At 46.5% G+C, this 16373-nt stretch overlaps 1 protein-coding gene and 1 long non-coding RNA gene across 2 annotated transcripts in view; one reads left to right on the top strand and one right to left on the bottom strand.

The window, feature by feature from the left end:
• The window catches only part of GALNT14 (polypeptide N-acetylgalactosaminyltransferase 14), a 217101-nt gene that overhangs the window by 198196 nt on the left and 2532 nt on the right, over nt 1-16373 (bottom strand). The window lies entirely within an intron of this gene.
• Nucleotides 11644-13980, top strand: LOC123328568. Its single transcript, XR_006543486.1, has 2 exons — nt 11644-11782; nt 13673-13980. It is a non-coding gene; the product is annotated as an uncharacterized LOC123328568 (long non-coding RNA).

Genomic DNA, 16373 nt, shown 5'->3' with positions numbered 1-16373 from the left:
TAACTTATATGCAGAGTACATCATGAGAAACGCTGGGCTGGAGGAAGCACAAGCTAGACTCAAGGTTGCCAGGAGAAATATCAATAACCTCAGATATGCAGATGACACCACCCTAATGGCAGAAAGTGAAGAAGAACTAAAGAGCCTCTTGATGAAAGTGAAAGAGGAGAGTGAAAAGGTTGGCTTAAGGTTCAACATTCAGAAAACTAAGATCATGGCATCTGGTCCCATCACTTCATGGCAGATAGATGGGGAAACAGTGGCTGACTTTATATTTCTGGGCTCCAAAATCACTGTAGATGGTGATTGCAGCCATGAAATTAAAAGAGGCTTACTCCTTGGAAGGAAAGTTATGACCAACCTAGACAGCATATTCAAAAGCAGAGACATTACTTTGCCAACAAAAGTCCATCTAGTCAAGGCTATGGTTTTTCCAGTAGTCATGTATGGATGTGAGAGTTGGACTATAAAGAAAGCTGAACGCAGAAGAATTGATGCTTTTGAATTGTGGTGTTGGAGAAGACTCTTAAGAGTCCCTAGGACTGCAAGGAGATCCAACTGGTCCATCCTAAAGGAGATCAGTCCTGGGTGTTCATTGGAAGGACTGATGTTGAAGCTGAAACTCCAATACTTTGGCCACCTGATGCGAAGAGCGGACTCATTTGAAAAGACCCTGATGTTGGGAAAGATTGAAGGCAGGAGGAGAAGGGGACGACAGAGGATGAGATGGCTGGGTGGCATCACCGACTGGATGAACATGGGTTTGGGTGAACTCTGGGAGTTGGTGATGGGCAGGGAGGCCTAGTGTGCTGCTCTGGGGGTTGGTGATGGACAGGGAAGCCTGGCATGCTGCAGTCCATGGGGTCGCAAAGAGTCGGACACAACTGAGCAACTGGACTGAACTGATCTTGCTTTTAACAAAATAGGATTCTACTATGGACAAAACTTTGAATCCTTTTTTTTAAGTTTGGCACATCACATGTCCACTGTGTTAGGTCCTCCTCTAGTCTAGTTTCCCAAGAAGATAATTTGGAGAGAGATACAGTGGATTAGCCATACATTTCAGCAAATGCCAGCAGGGAAGGCACCAGCCTTTGGGTTACCTGGTATATATAAGAAGAATGAAATCTCCCTGGCCTTGATCTCAATCCATCCTTCTGGTAACACCAGCCAGGATGTCTTCACTCCTTGATCCATCAATGAATACACACAGACTCAGGTCTTCTGAACTCAGAAGACTTCACTATTCTAGGTAACTTTTGGCCATGGCCCTGCCAAGACCTCATTCAAGATGGAAAAAATGACTTCTCCATGAGGCGTTTCACTAAGAGCAGCTACATAAACTAAAGAGGAAAATAGGTGGTCAAGAAAAACCAGAATCAGCCTTGACGAGAAATGCAGAACACAGCAGCTCTCATTTAGGCCAGGGAGTAAAAGAAAGGGAATGCCATGTCCAAGTTTCACGGAATTGCCCCTTTAAGAGCAATTAATGTACTCCAAGCAGTTAAAAATTCTTAAATTATAAAACATTTCTTGAACAAAGTCCCAGTGAGTAGACTATAACATTCCCAACTGAAGAGATCCATTTACTTTCATACACATTCACATCTGAGAACAAAAATAAGCAAATGGCTTTATTTTCAGACTCTTCCGCCATCTGGGCTGCTCCTGGTTTGCATGGACCTCTGGCCACTCTTGCTGAGTCCCACTAACTTAGGAAGAACTTCTCCACTCCTGCCACCCACACAATCGCCCTTTCTCTAAATTCCTTCAGAATTTCTTCCTGTTCTGCAGAAAGATATCCTAGATTTGCCACTGCATTGCACTGGTCATGTCCCCCAGCCACACCCTAACACACTACAGTGGTAGAATAATGCACCAGGATCCTCATTTGTATTCATCCTCACTGCATTCCACCCACTCACTCTCACCCCAGCCCTGTACCAGCCCCCAACCTCAGCATATAACCCGGACAGGACACTCCCTCCCTCCCAGGGAAACGGTACATAAAAGCTTAGGTATGTTGAAAGAATGAGTAGCCCAGAAGGTGATGGAAAAAGGGAATTCCTCCAGCTTAGCAAGATAGCAAAGGTAGCCAGTCCTGAAAGTGGTGGGTACCCCCGGGACATCAGGGTCCAAGAGGAAAGGCTCTGTGGTGCCCCTAGGGAGGCTGGGCCCTGGGCTCCAGGCTCCCGGCATCACAAGGAACCCACCAGCCTGAGAGCATTAAAATGATGATGTTACAGACATGACCATGATGCTAAAAGGGTCCAGGCTCTTCCCATGTCACCAGGCAATGAGGAAGCCTTCTCGACCCTTGTGAACCTGTGATAGATGTGGAATCCCCACCTCAACCCAGGGGAATGGGAGCTCAGAATCAGGCTGAATTCAATAAATAGGGAAATGTGGCACTGACCACCTGAGCATCTTGTCAAGATGCAGATTTTCAATCAGTAGCTGTGGAGTGGCCAGAGAAACTGCATTTCTAACAAACTACCACCAAAACACACTTTGAGAAGCAAAGGTCTAATGCCGCTGCTGCTGCCACTAAGTCGCATCAGTCGTGTCCGACTCTGTGCGACCCCATAGACGGCAGCCCAACAGGCTCCTCTGTCCCTGGGATTCTCCAGGCAAGAACACTGGAGTGGGTTGCCATTTCCTTCTCCAATGCATGAAAGTGAAAAGTGAAAGTGAAGTTGCTCAGTCGTGTCCGACTCTTAGCGACCCCATGGATTATGGCCTACCAGGCTCCCCCATCCCTGGGATTCTCCAGGCAAGAACACTGGAGTGGGTTGCCATTTCCTTCTCCAATGCATGAAAGTGAAAAGTGAAAGTGAAGTTGCTCAGTCGTGTCCGACTCTTAGCGACCCCACGGATTATAGCCTACCAGGCTCCCCCATCCCTGGGATTCTCCAGGCAAGAACACTGGAGTGGGATGCCATTTCCTTCTCCAATGCATGAAAGTGAAACGTGAAAGCGAAGTCGCTCAGTTGTGTCCGACTCTTAGCGACCCCATGGATTATAGCCTACCAGGCTCCTCCATCCATGGGATTCTCGAGGCAAGAGTACTGGAGTGGGTTGCCTTTGCCTTCTCCGAAGGTCTAAGGCAGGGGTTAGCAAACTTTTCCTAAAAAGACAGCAAAAATTTCAGCTTCGTGGGCCACCTAGTCTCCATCTCAGCTATCATCTCCGCCACCCACAGGAGGGTGAGAGCAGCCACAGACAACACAGAATTGCGGGTGATGGTTCCCATAAGACTATATTTATGGACACTGAAATTTGAATTTCAGATAATGTTCATGTGTCACAAAATATTTTCCTTTCTAGTTTTTTTTTTTTCCAACCACTAAAAATATCTTTAAAAAAACATTCTTAGCCCACAGACTAAGCAGAGGAGGAGGTAGAGTCTGAATTTGGCCCATGGGCCAACCCCGGTCTACAGTGTCCAAAACAGTATAAAAGCCACAATAGGCATCCTTGACTAAATTAAAGTGGGTTGCTCAGTTAGCCTATTTTTCTATCCCGAGACTGGTTTTCCTTTCCCATTATCTTTCCACTAGTGCTGTGCTTTTCAAAGACCAGACACTTTGGGGACAAGTGGGTCCTGGCAAATGGACTTCTTCAAAACTCACTGAACTGACTTTAAAAGGCCACCCTAAATCCTTCTACTTCTAATAAGAGGCCCTGTGGAATAACAGGTTCCTGTTTTAGTGAAAAAGCTTTAAGGAGGAGATTAAACTTCAACCACAGTTTTCTGAGCTAACAGCAGACTGACATGATCAGGGGAAGAAATTCAACCTTGCAGAACAACTGCTAGTAAATTCAAAAGCAATTGTCTCAAACTTCCATCTGACGAACCCGTGTAAAGATTCTCTCCATTTCCCTTGGCCTTACATCCCATTTTAACTCAAAGCACAGAAAAGACTTCCAGCCATCTTGCAGCCCCTTTCACCATTAAACAGCCATCCCAGGGCCACAGTTCTATCTTTCCAGGAATAAAGCAACACACCTTAAAGTCCAAGAAGGAGTCAGGGCTCTAGAGACAGAAATAGCCAGGCACCAGCTAGGGGCCACAGGGCCACACTCTACTGTTCTCTAAGAATTCATCCAGGGCAAGGCAGGCAGAATCAGGCTCAGTCATCTCCCACGTCCTGCACGGCACTTCACACCCAACAATGCCCATATAGGTTTGCTGGATGAACAGATGAGCTTGACCCCATGGCCTGGTGCAGGGGAACTGGCCCACTCTGTCTCCCCGTGTTTGACAAGCCTCTCTCCCCAGGCTGAATGGGTGCTCAAAGGGAGATACTCCTTCAAAGAGATCACTGTCTTTCTCACTTGCTGACTCCCTCACTGGCACCCCAGCATCAACCAGACCTGTCTTGGCTCCAACACTTTTGAGCTCTGTAGACTTAGGCAAGTTCCCACTGGATGCTATAAAACCTCAAGTTCTTCAATGGTAAAATAAGAGTAATCAATACATCATCCAGAGATAATATTCAAAAGAGAACATCTGAACAATCTATATGGCTCAGACACTATTTAATCAGAAAGGTGCCAGTCTTAAACACCAAGTATGACTGTACTGGCAAGTACCAGCTAAATCTCGCCTGCCTGTCTTGTGGTAGGCCTTGGAAAGAACGAATACTTAACACAGATAGAGCAACTTGCATTTCTCCTGATAGGCAGCTGTTCACCCCTCTCCCCAAGGAAGCTTCTCCCTCCTAGCTTATAATGGTGGTCACAAACAAGTTCCATCACTAGCACTTCCTGCAGGACTCCTGACAGTCTCTTTCACCACTTATTGAGGGTGTGGCCAGAGCTGCCCTCTGACTCCTACCATAGCCAGCTGCTCCCTGCAGACATCCCAGGGGGCTCCCAAGGGCTCTTCCCACATGGTCCTACCCACAGAACACACATCTGCCCTGGGCAGAAGATAGCTAGACTCTCATTCTACTGGGAATGCATTGTCAACCTACTTGTAGGAAGATGGCTTACTTGCCGGGGAGGGTGGGAGCAGACACTCAAAGCACCCAAATGCCCATCCCATCTCCTCAGATCGGGAAGACAAGGACCAAGCCTCAAAGTGCCACAAAAAAAGCAACTGGGTCATTTCTTTGGCAATTAACTCCAGCACGTATTTGACAGGGAAAAACGTACAATCCCTTGTGAAAAGAAAGTGTGAAAGTGAAAGTCGCTCAGTCGTGTCTGACTCTTTGTGACCCCGTGGACTGTAGCCCACGAGGCTCTCTGTCCATGGAATTCTTTAGGCAAGAATACTGGAGTGCGTAGCCATTCCTTTCTCCAGGATCTTCTCAACCCAGGTCTCCCACATTGCAGGCGGATTCTTTACCATCTGAGCCACTAGGGAAGTCCATACATCCCCATACCCCTTATAAAGATGTTGTGCTCCTTGGGAAAGACCTGGATCCTGCTCTGGAATAACCCTGACTTCTCCCCTGAAAACACCTAGCACGTCTCACATAGGGTCTGACATGTGACACTCAATTCGTCAGCATTCTCAGCCCCTTTCGAGAGACTGGAAGGAAACAAGAAAACCACTTGGTTACAGCTGAACAGACAACGATGCTTAATATGACTGGGGAAAATGGGAAGTCTTGGCACAAAAAGGGAAGAAAGGAAATTGCACATTATAAAAAGGAATATATATTTAAAAGTAGGAAATATCATAAATGTGGCTTATTCATGGTTAATAGCAGGTATTTGTTTTTGGTGCTAATAATCTAATTAGTAGTCAATCCAGAGCATCCTTTATTATCAGCTGATCCATAATTACTGCTCCATGCTGAGTATTTTCCCGGCACATGATAGCTTTCAACTCCTCAGTACAAACAACCAAATAATTGGTGCTATTATGCTGAATACAGGACTATTCCTCTCCGAGGGGTGCTGTGGGGGAGGGGTTGTTTTCAATTCACGACGGCCTTTGCATTTTCAGCATCTGTTGATTAAGTCCATGCCATCCCCTCTTTAATCAGTCTGGAGGCATACCGAAAGCTCCTTCACACTCTCAAGAATGTGACAGCTTGAAGACATCCTTTTTTAAAGTTTAACCCTGGGACCAGAAACATCTCCAGTCCTCTATAGGTTGGACGTGTTCACAAGGGATAGCAAACAAAGCTGAAAGCACAGTATATTTCTCTTTGAAAGTGTTGTAAAGTTTCTCCTTGCCTATTGTTTTAAAATGACTTGTCCTGGAAGAGATAGCTTCTGATATAAACTATTTCATTCAACCGCTTCTGGTCACAACAAGATGTGTGTAATTCTAGGAAGCAGAACAGAGGCCAGCTATAACGACAGGTTGCTAAGGGGAAAATATATTCAGCATCTCTTTTAGGAGACCAGATTCAGTGTGACTGTGAGGGGAGAGAAAGAAGCCGGGGTGAGCATGGTGAAGTGGGAAGAGGTGGGTTCTGGAGCCAGACAGATCTGGGTTGGAATTCACTTCCTCCACTGGTAAGTGGCATGACCTTGGGAAAGTCACCTAACTTCCCTAAGCCTTGATGTTGCTCACCTGAAGAACAAAGCTACCGATGCCTACTGCATAGGGCTGTTAGGACAGATGTCTGACACAGGAAGCACCTGGCACTCACAGGAGCTCGAGTTCTTAGTTCTCTGCTCTTTTGCTGGATGGGGGGTGGTAGGGAAAACTGGTTTTCTACAGGCCAGTTGCTGCTGCTGCTAAGTTGCTTCAGTCGTGTCCGACTCTGTGCGACCCCAGAGATGGCAGCCCACCAAGCTCCCCTGTCCCTGGGATTCTCCAGGCAAGAACACTGGAGTGGGTTGCCATTTCCTTCTCCAGTGCATGAAAGTGAAAAGTGAAAGTGAAGTTGCTCAGTCGTGTCTGACTCCTAGCGACCCCATAGACTGCAGCCTACCAGGCTCCTCCATCCATGGGATTTTCTAGGCAAGAGTACTGGAGTGGGGTGCCATTGCTTTCTCCGACAAGCCAGTAGCTTATGCCATATAATTCCATTCACTGTAAGTAGGGCTTCCCTGGTGGTTCGACAATATAGAGTCCACCTCCCAATGCAGGAGACATGGGTTCGATCCCTGGGTCAGGAAGATCCTGACCACTCCAGTATTCTTGCCTGGGAAATCACATGGACAGAGAAGCCTAGCGGGCTGCTGGGCTGTCCATGGGGTCGCAAAGAGTCGGACAGGACTGAGCAACTAACCAACAACAAATGTAACTAAGCCTCCACATCTTAACAATAAAAAGGTAGATTTCAGCCCAGATTCACTATGGAGCAGCTCCAACAGCCGAATTCCTACTGGCAGTTCCCACTGCCTGGGTCTCCTTTAGAATTCCCCTCCCTTATCCATCTTCCTATGACTCAGCAACTAAAAGGTTAACTCTTTCAGGTATGGTATTTTGGGTGGCTGGTACCTGTACCACACTAGCTGTGAAACATCTCCCTGTATGTAAAAGAGAATAGGAATTGGGAAATTAGGAAGATCTATCAAGACAGTTCTCCATTCAGAAACAGAAGCCAGTGGCTACAAGAATGAAAACTTCTGTACCCTGACCTCAAAGGAGTTGCTAACACCCGGAGTCAGAAGCCACCCACTCAGTTCATTCTTTTCTTTTCAAAAGCCTTATTGAGGTGGCATATGCAAACAGAAAAGAGTAAGCATTCAGTGAATTTCCACAAAGCGAACATACTTTGTGCAAGTTACAAGCACCCAGATCAAGAAACTAACAGGGTACCAATTCCCCAAACGCGCCCTCCCCACTCCCCGGCCCCACAGTTTCCCTTCTGGTCACTGAGGCCAACCAAGGGTCACCATGAAGCTGACTCCAAACACCAAAGATTAGTTTGGCCTGTTCTTGTACTTTAAGTAGAATTCCACAGCCAATTCATCAGTCGGGAAGATCCACTGGGGAAGGGAGAGGCTACCCACTCCAGTATTCTTGGGCTTCCCTGGTGGCTCAGCTGTTAAGAATCCTCCTGCAATGCAGGAGATCTGGGTTAAATCCCTGGGTTGGGAAGATCCCCTGGAGAAGGGAAAGGCTACCCACTCCAGTATTCTGGCCTGGAGAATTCCATGGACTGTACAGTCCATGGGGTCGCAAAGAGTCGGACATGACTGAGCACTTTTACTTTCTTTCCACAGCCTGAAGGCCAAATCTGGCCTGCCACCTGTCTTAGGACACCCTGCAAACTAAGAATGGCTTTTACATTTGTAAATCTTTGACAATCACACCAAGAGAGATCCATTTCATGAGACGGGAAAAACTACATGAAACTCAAATTTCAGGGTCCATAAATAAAGTTTTACTGGAACACAGCCACACTCATTTCATTTACATAATGTCTTTCACTCTACAATATCAGAGTCGAATAGTTACAACAGAAACCATATGATCTAAAAAAAAAAAAAAGATTCTGAGTACATCCCCAACATATGAACCTTCAAATTGCAAACTTTCAAAGATGCAAACGTGCATTCCATCAATGTCAGGCATGAGTGAAACGGCAGCTTGCCCTCTGTCTCCTATTGCTGACGGTCCTTCAGCTCTACCTTCTCCCACCTCCTCTCCCTCCTCCAGCCAGTAAATCTTCTTGCCTGTTCACTTGATGCCAGCCCCTGTATGCCAGTTTTTGTATACTGTGCTTTTCAAAGTACTGTACTGTAAGATTCTCTGTCTCTTTGGTCGCTAAGTTGTGTCCGACTCCTGTGACCCCAGAGGACCCCTGCCAGGCTCCTCTGTCCGTGGGATTCTCCAGGCAAGAACAGTGGAGTGGGTTGTCATTTCCTTTTCCAAATTAAAAATGTTTTATTTTTTTGTTTTTTATGTATTATTTGTGTGAGAACTATTATAAACCTATTATAGTACAATACTATATAGCTGATTATGTTAGTTGGGTACCTAGGCCAACGTTGTTGGACTTAGCGATCAAACTGGACTTGCGAATGTGCTCTCAGAATGGAACTTGTTTCTATATGGGGGACTTACTGTATCTGACCCTTTACAGAAAAAAATGCTGACTTTAATTGGAATGCAAGGCGTTCGTTGAAATACAAATGCATTTCTTCGGGGTTTATGGCTAGGAGTGACATTGCAGGGTTATAGGAATATTAATATATTATACATATGTTCAGCTTAGAAGACACTGCTTCCAAAATCACACTCAGTTTTAGCAGAAAAGCTAAAACCTGAAGCAAAAGCCATAATCTCAGTGTTAAGAGAGGCAGAGAGAATTACAGAGAGTTTATCTGATCCAGAATTAAACAAATGATTAGAAAACCATCAGGACTTTTGAGCAGAGAGGGAAAATATCAGAGTTCACTAGGTTTACGTTTCCTTCCATTCTTACTCCAAGCATATCCTTAAAAAATATTGTCCCCATTAATGTTGCCACGCTCTGCAGAAATGCACAAGAGTGGAAAAGTCATGCTTCTGCCCAGGATCCCGCAATACAGACTGTGACATTCAGGCCACATCACAAAAGCATTACCATGAGCTCTCTAGGAGCTCACCAGAATTGCAGACAACAATACCAGGACGATATCAGCAACCTCCTGATTTTATGCTGTCATAACTTTAAGCATATACACGGGCAGCAACTCCCTTACTCACACCCAACCCCCAAAGCAGCCACAAATGGCTGAACCCTGGCCCTTCAAGGCTGAAGAGCACGACGCAGCGGGGCGCCCTCTCTCTTTGAGCCGGGAGGCTCTCTCAGGTGATGCTGGGTACCTTCCAAAGTCACTTCCCTGGAGTCACTCCCCCATTTACCTGCCTCGCATTTCAAATAAGATATACATCTTAGGTTCTTTCAAATGACATTTTTCCTCTTAGAGGGGAATTGCTTCTGATTGTTTAAGAACCACATTCATCACGAAACGGATACAGATCAACAGTTTCCGTCTTAATTGCAGGATCCCATTGACTTCTGCGTTGAGCAGCCTCTTGAATGACAGCAGAGCTTCATTTCCTGCTGTCAAACCTTGCCAATCCTGGGTGGGGGCTTGGGTGGGGGGCGGTCACTAATAGAAAGACAGAGCCAGTACCGACAACAGGACTGAAGGGGCACGAAAGCCTCTCTCCACTTCTCCCAGGACCACGAGTCTGCCAGTCCAGCCCAGGATCTTCCCCAAATCACCCATAGCATGTTTCTGCTGGGTCTGAGACTGAGTTAAACTCGCCTGTCCTGGGAGAAAACACAAAGTCCTGGTGGCCCTTCAGAGACAGGTTGTACAGTTCCCTTAACCTGACCCACCATTCCCCTTTACGTGCAGAAAAGCAATGCTGGTGTTTTATCAGAGGTAGAGAGATCATTTCTCAGCAAGAGCATGAGCTTTTTGTCCAGATGAAAATATACACAAAGCACATACACATATAAAAGAACTGCCACTTTCCCTGGAAAAGGAAGCTAGCCGGACATTGAGCACAGCCATGATAGAAACAGCACAGGCTTTACAGTTCAGAAGAGTGAGTTCAAGGCCACGTAACGGTTGGGCGAGCTTGCCTGTCTCCTCCCTATTGTAACCTCAGTTTTCATCCTACTTCAGAGAACGAGGGTAACAATAACACCCACCACATGCGGTTGCAGGAAGAATCAAAGGAGGCATTTGTGAATAAAAATGCTCTGTAAACTCGGTAACATCACATGAAGAGGAGGAGGGAGGAAGGTCTCTCTTATCCTCCAGTTTCTGATTCACCTTTAATCATTCAGGTCTTCGAGCAGTCCCTCTGCAGGTGAAGACCACCAGCCCACCACAATCAGGACCTGTCAATTCAGCACTCAGCTGGCAGCTATCAACTGCCCGTCTATTAACAGCCAATTATCTGGGTGGCTTAGTTAATCCATGGACCACGTGGTCTGATCTCCCAGAGATCCTAGAAAACAATGAGCCTGAAACACGAATGCCAGCTAATTTCTCAATGACCATCAAGGAGTTTGGCCTCCACTGTGCCTACACACTGCAGCTGCAAGTGATGGGAGCATAAATATTGATCGGCTCAGTCTCTCTGTGGCTGGGGGCGGGGGGGGGGGGGGGGGGGGGGGAAATTAACGATTAGAGTGCTCTCAGAGGAACAACAGGAGCTACATAAATCCTCAGCCTGGGCCATTAGAGGAAAAAATCCTAATTTCCAAACCTTAGTGAGGACTGAGGAAAGGGACTGATTGCCTCTTGGGAAAGAGCGTGTCAAGATGGGGCGGTCCTACCCACCCTGGAGACGTTCCTCATGCTCTCCTGGCCGTGAATGAGATGCAAATTGGGTTCAAACAACGTGATCATTAGAAAGAGGCAGCTGGGTGGTGGCTCTCTTTGGCTGGGCACTCAGATCCAGTGGCAGGAACAAGTGCCTGTGCTGCTCGCCCCTGCATTTCCTTGAAAGATCTCTGTAGTGCTCACAGTTAAGAAGACAAGTGATATGAGGAGAATTTAATTATTTTTTTTAAGTGCCTAATCTCGTCTGTGGGAAATGGTAGGCAGAAGAGACTCTATACTTGAAATCAGTATTGTCTGAAGGCAGTGGTCCACTGGCCCCTTAATTCCAGCCAAGAGGGCTTGTGCTGATAAAGGGCATCTGAGCAGAATGGATCAGGGTGGCCAGAGCAGACACATCCCTCCTTCGGGAAGAACTGCCTTTGCATCCAGACCAGCAGCTAGGCAAGCCGCTCCTGACCTTGGTCGGAGCCTGCAGGGAGGTACTAGGCTCCCAGGCCTCCAGACTTCTTTCCGGGACTCCTGACCAAGTGCCCTGTGCCTCTCTGCTCCAGGGCCCTCTTGCTTCCCAGAAAATGTGAGTAAGAGAAGGAGGAAGAATGTGGTAAAGGGAGGAGGGAAGTGATGGAAAGGAAAGCAGGAGGAAAGAGGACTCCCTGGGAGGCATATACATTCCTCTCACTGTAGACGTATCTCCCTTCCTCTTGCCATCAGCTTCCTAGTGTCCATTAGGTCCTCTGATGGCGGCAGCTGCTACCGAATGCAAAGGCTGCTGCCCCAGAAGGTCATCTCAGGCCATTTATCCTCAAATACCAAAATGCCAGAGCCAGCAAATTTCAGGAGCTTCTGCAGAATTCCCCAGGGTGCCAGTGTACACGTGTGTGTGCATGCACGTGTTTTTCACTGTCCCAAAGGGGTTCTTTCTTAATCAGCTCAACATCTCAGGACTCAGAAACTGATTTAGTGTTTGGTTAATCTAGCGTTTCTGGTAAAATAATTAAAAGATAAGTAATAGACTCAGAGTATCCGTGGTATAATTATTTAAAGCCATGAGGTTTCACTTCAAGAGTTATTCACAAGTAACGCAAAATGACTCAGACTGCTGGCAAGGCAAGTGGGAGATGGATAGACAGGGCTGTAGTGTGCTGCTCCCATTTCACAGATGGGGAGACTGAGCCCAGAAAAGACTATCTGAGTGATCCCTGGCACCACCAATGGCAGAAAGAGACACCTGGGCTCCCAGGCATATTAGAAAAAACAGAAGGCAAACCCACACTTGATTATGACATGATGGGAGCTGCCACGAGAGGGCTGGGGTCTCCATTTTTTGACCCTGGTGCACAGTTTGAGTCTCTGAGGTCCAGACAAGGAAGAAGGACAACTACCCAGCTCCGGGTCACTGTGGGCAAGCAGGAAGAGGCAGCAGTCAGCTGTAGAGACTCACTTCCCCAAACAGATGGCAGGTCTATAACACTGATCTCAAGTGGAATGTGCAAAAGTCATAGCAGGGTTCACAGACACCCCCAGAGAGGGGAGCCGGGAGTTTGTCCCTACTTTCTAATTCAGATTCCTTTTCCGAAAAATACATCAGGGACTTCAAAATGCTCTGGAAGAATGACATAACTGTAAACGTTAGAAACAAAACAGAGGCACAGAAACACATTTCTTTAACTTCAAAATTTGTTCCTGGGTGCCTGATAATGCATAAGACTATTTTGGAAATTTGGGATGGGAGAGGTGTGGGAAAGGATGCAGGCAGAGGAAGCAGATGAGATGGCATGTGAACCTGGCCCTGTAAAGATCCTGGGCCTTAGGCATCAGCCAAGGGCAACCTCATTCTGTCCCTGTTGAGCTAATAAATGACCTCTTATGAGTGGAGATTAGCACTTTTAAATGATACAAACAGATGAGCAACCTTGGAAAAGGGTAGTCTCTAGACAGGCTGGGGAAGCTTGTGACAGGGACATTAATTTCTCTTTCCTTTCTGGTTTTGTCCCTGTGTCTTCTCTGATTGCAGCAAGTATCATTCTGGGCCTCTGGGAAATCTTGAGATGGGGATTCCTGGTCTTTGTTTCCAAAAGCACCAGGCAACTTAGGAGAACAAGGGTTTAGGGACAGAGAGGGAGAGACAGGTCCCCAGATTGACTCAAAGAGATTCCCTTAAAATAGATCTGTGGGTCCCTGGGATACAGCCTGGGGGAGCATACCAGCTGGGACAAGGGTACAACCCCAGGCAGGCCAAAAATGACCCAGGGAAGAGAAATTCCCACCAGCATGATGGGGCTGATCAAGGCAAGAGAGGAGTACAAGGGAGCTCAGGGTTTGGTTTCTTTTTGGGGAGGTGGGCGGAGGGGGGGCGGTGGTTTGTTTTGTTCTGTTTTGCTTTAAGCTTGTTAATATCTAGAAAGCAAGGCATGCCATTTCTTGAATACCTGGAGTTTTAAACTGCTAGTCTCATATTTCCCAGCTTCTCATGGTAGCCACATCTGGGCCACGAAGGCAGCATCATCCCCGCCACCTTCTCCAGGAATTGCCTTAGATGTGAAATCAGCACAGTGCCCAGCATGGGCACCAGCACACACAGGCACGAATGTTCACGAAGGATGAAGGTTCATCTGAAAACGGGCTGTTTCTGGTCGTGCCAGAGTTGAAATTCCCTGAACAGAATCTAAAATATGCCCTCGGAGCTTCAGCGGATTATTAGGGCCTCTCTCTAAAACTGATGAATTTGTGTGTGTGTGTGGAAGAAATTATCTAATAAATGAGGAATACAATGACGGTGCTATATACATAAGGCGTGTGCAGTATGCAAATATTACAGAAAACAAGCTCCTTTCTGACAGCGTTTGCCATATTTCTAGCACAGCACAAATACATTTACACGGGCCCGAGGCACTTTACTCAAAGCCTTTACATTTCCAATACCTTCCTCCAAAAGTACCCTCAGGCCTCACATTCTTCTTTTACTAAGCCCTAAACCCCTGGTCTCGGAGAAGGCAATGGTACCCCACTCCAGTGTTCTTGCCTGGAGAATCCCAGGGACGGAGGAGCCTGGTGGGCTGCCGTCTATGGGGTCGCACAGAGTCAGACACGACTGAAGCGACTTAGCAGCAGCAGCAGCAACAAGCCCCTGGCCTAAATTTTAGTTTCTTGAAAATAAGAGAAAAATATGCTGTTTAAAAAAAAAAACAACAACAACAAAACTCTGTCATTTATTGAATAATTCTCCAAATGGCAAACAAATGATAGAGGAGAGAAAAAATGGAAACATTTTTCTTTTCTTTTTTTTTTTAGTGGTACAGTACTTATTGCTAAAATCCTGTTTAAATGAAAGCATCAAGCTTGTTACATGATTTTCAATTAGGAATTAGAGCTTTGCTGAATTTGGGGGTGGGACTCCCCATAAAAATCAAATCAACATTGAAAAGTCAAACTTAAATCTTTATTTGAGCTATTAATAGAACCAGCCCTTCTTGAAACTAAGAAAAAAACCCAATTAATTTTCTTAAACCAAGAGTGCAGCCTGGCTTCTCCGTATCACTTGGATTGTGACGGGGCATAGGTTTTATTTTATTATCAGGCCCACTTTGGAGATCCCACTGCCAGGTGAGTGAGGATATTTCCTACATTGAGGAAGAGAGTCAGGGCCTGGTCCCCAGCAAAGGCAACTGGCTGCATGGAATGGACAAGCTGGGAAGTCCCCAGCCAAGGAGCCCTGGCTGCAGCCCTCTCCTGTCCAATCCCTCCACCATTTCAACTTCTCTAAATATTTCAGAGGGAAGGGAGCCCACTGCTCTTGCTTTGGAAAATAAACTGACCCCTCTACCACACTGGGAAGAGCCCTAGGCAGAGTCCCCATGGCTTCAGACACATCCAAGGCAAGAGCTCTCCCCAGGACTGGGCAGAAGCAACATCTAGAGAAACCTGGGATACTGAACTCACCCAACAACCAAATTTTTTGCCCTACAATAGACAAATGTCCCTGGATAATTCTTACTGTTGAGGAAACAATCTCTGCCCTGGCAAATGATTCCTAGACCAAGGGTGCTGCAACCACCCAATGACGATGCAGCCTCCCACTGGACCCGTCCCAGCAGGGTTCACTCTGTCCAGCCAGAAGCGCTTCCACGGCCCCATATGGCCTCCTCCATGGGTAGGGCAGGACTCCCTCTGAGATGGTTTACCTACAGATTGCACCAACCTCCCTGGAGCTCCACAAAGACCAGCACCTAGGGATGAGTCATGAAGTGCTTGGAAAGTAGGTGGGCACCATGCAGCTGTAAACATCCCTGACCTCACCCCATCATCCCCTAGCAAAGACCCAGGCATCCAGGTGGCTTGTGGCAAGGAAGGAGCACAGGCTGTGGGTGGTTGCCAGGATGATCCATTTCCATTCTTGTGCTGATGCTGCCACTTAATAATAGCCCTGCTATCTTGGGCCAATTGTTTAACCTCATTACTCAATCTCATGTGCATTAAAGTATGATCTGCCTTATTGTTTGTGGTCATTGTGAAGCTTAAATGAGCTAATACATGTGAAATGGAGTTTGTGAATTTGTGAGATCCAATGCAAATGCTAGCTATTGTTATTTCACATGAATGCACATGCTCACACAAGCTTGGACCACCAGGAACTCAAGAAGAATGAAATTATTCGGCCATATTTACACAGGGCCCACTGAACCACAAAAGACCCCATAGACTTGGTATTCTTCATCTAGCTTCCAAAACCACCCATCAATAGGCTACTTCAGATTCATATGGAGCCCTTGTAAAAAAAAAAAAAAAAAATACTGATTCTAGGACCTTCTGCCAAAACCCACAGAATCATAATCTCTGCAGTAAATATAAAAACATGTATATTAAACGAGCTCTCTTAGTTGGTTCTGACATGGAGTCAGGTTTGGAATCCTACTGCACTCCTTGGGACCCGACATGCAAATTTCCTGATAGATCAGTGATGGGAACAACTGTTGCGGCACTGAGAAGGCCCTCTCTCTGTCTCTCCATCCCTCGCCTCAGATACATATGCACCAAGATGCAGAGGGGTGCTCATCCACCAGACACAAAATACACCCACGAATATACACAACATATATAAGTAGACACACAAAGTCATAATACAGGTGAAAGAAAGAAGAAATAGACTAACAAGAAAGGGTGACCAA

The sequence above is a fragment of the Bubalus bubalis genome, chromosome 12, assembly GCF_019923935.1.
Source record: "Bubalus bubalis isolate 160015118507 breed Murrah chromosome 12, NDDB_SH_1, whole genome shotgun sequence".
Lineage (NCBI taxonomy): Eukaryota > Metazoa > Chordata > Mammalia > Artiodactyla > Bovidae > Bubalus > Bubalus bubalis.
This window is presented reverse-complemented; position numbering and strand designations above follow the sequence as displayed.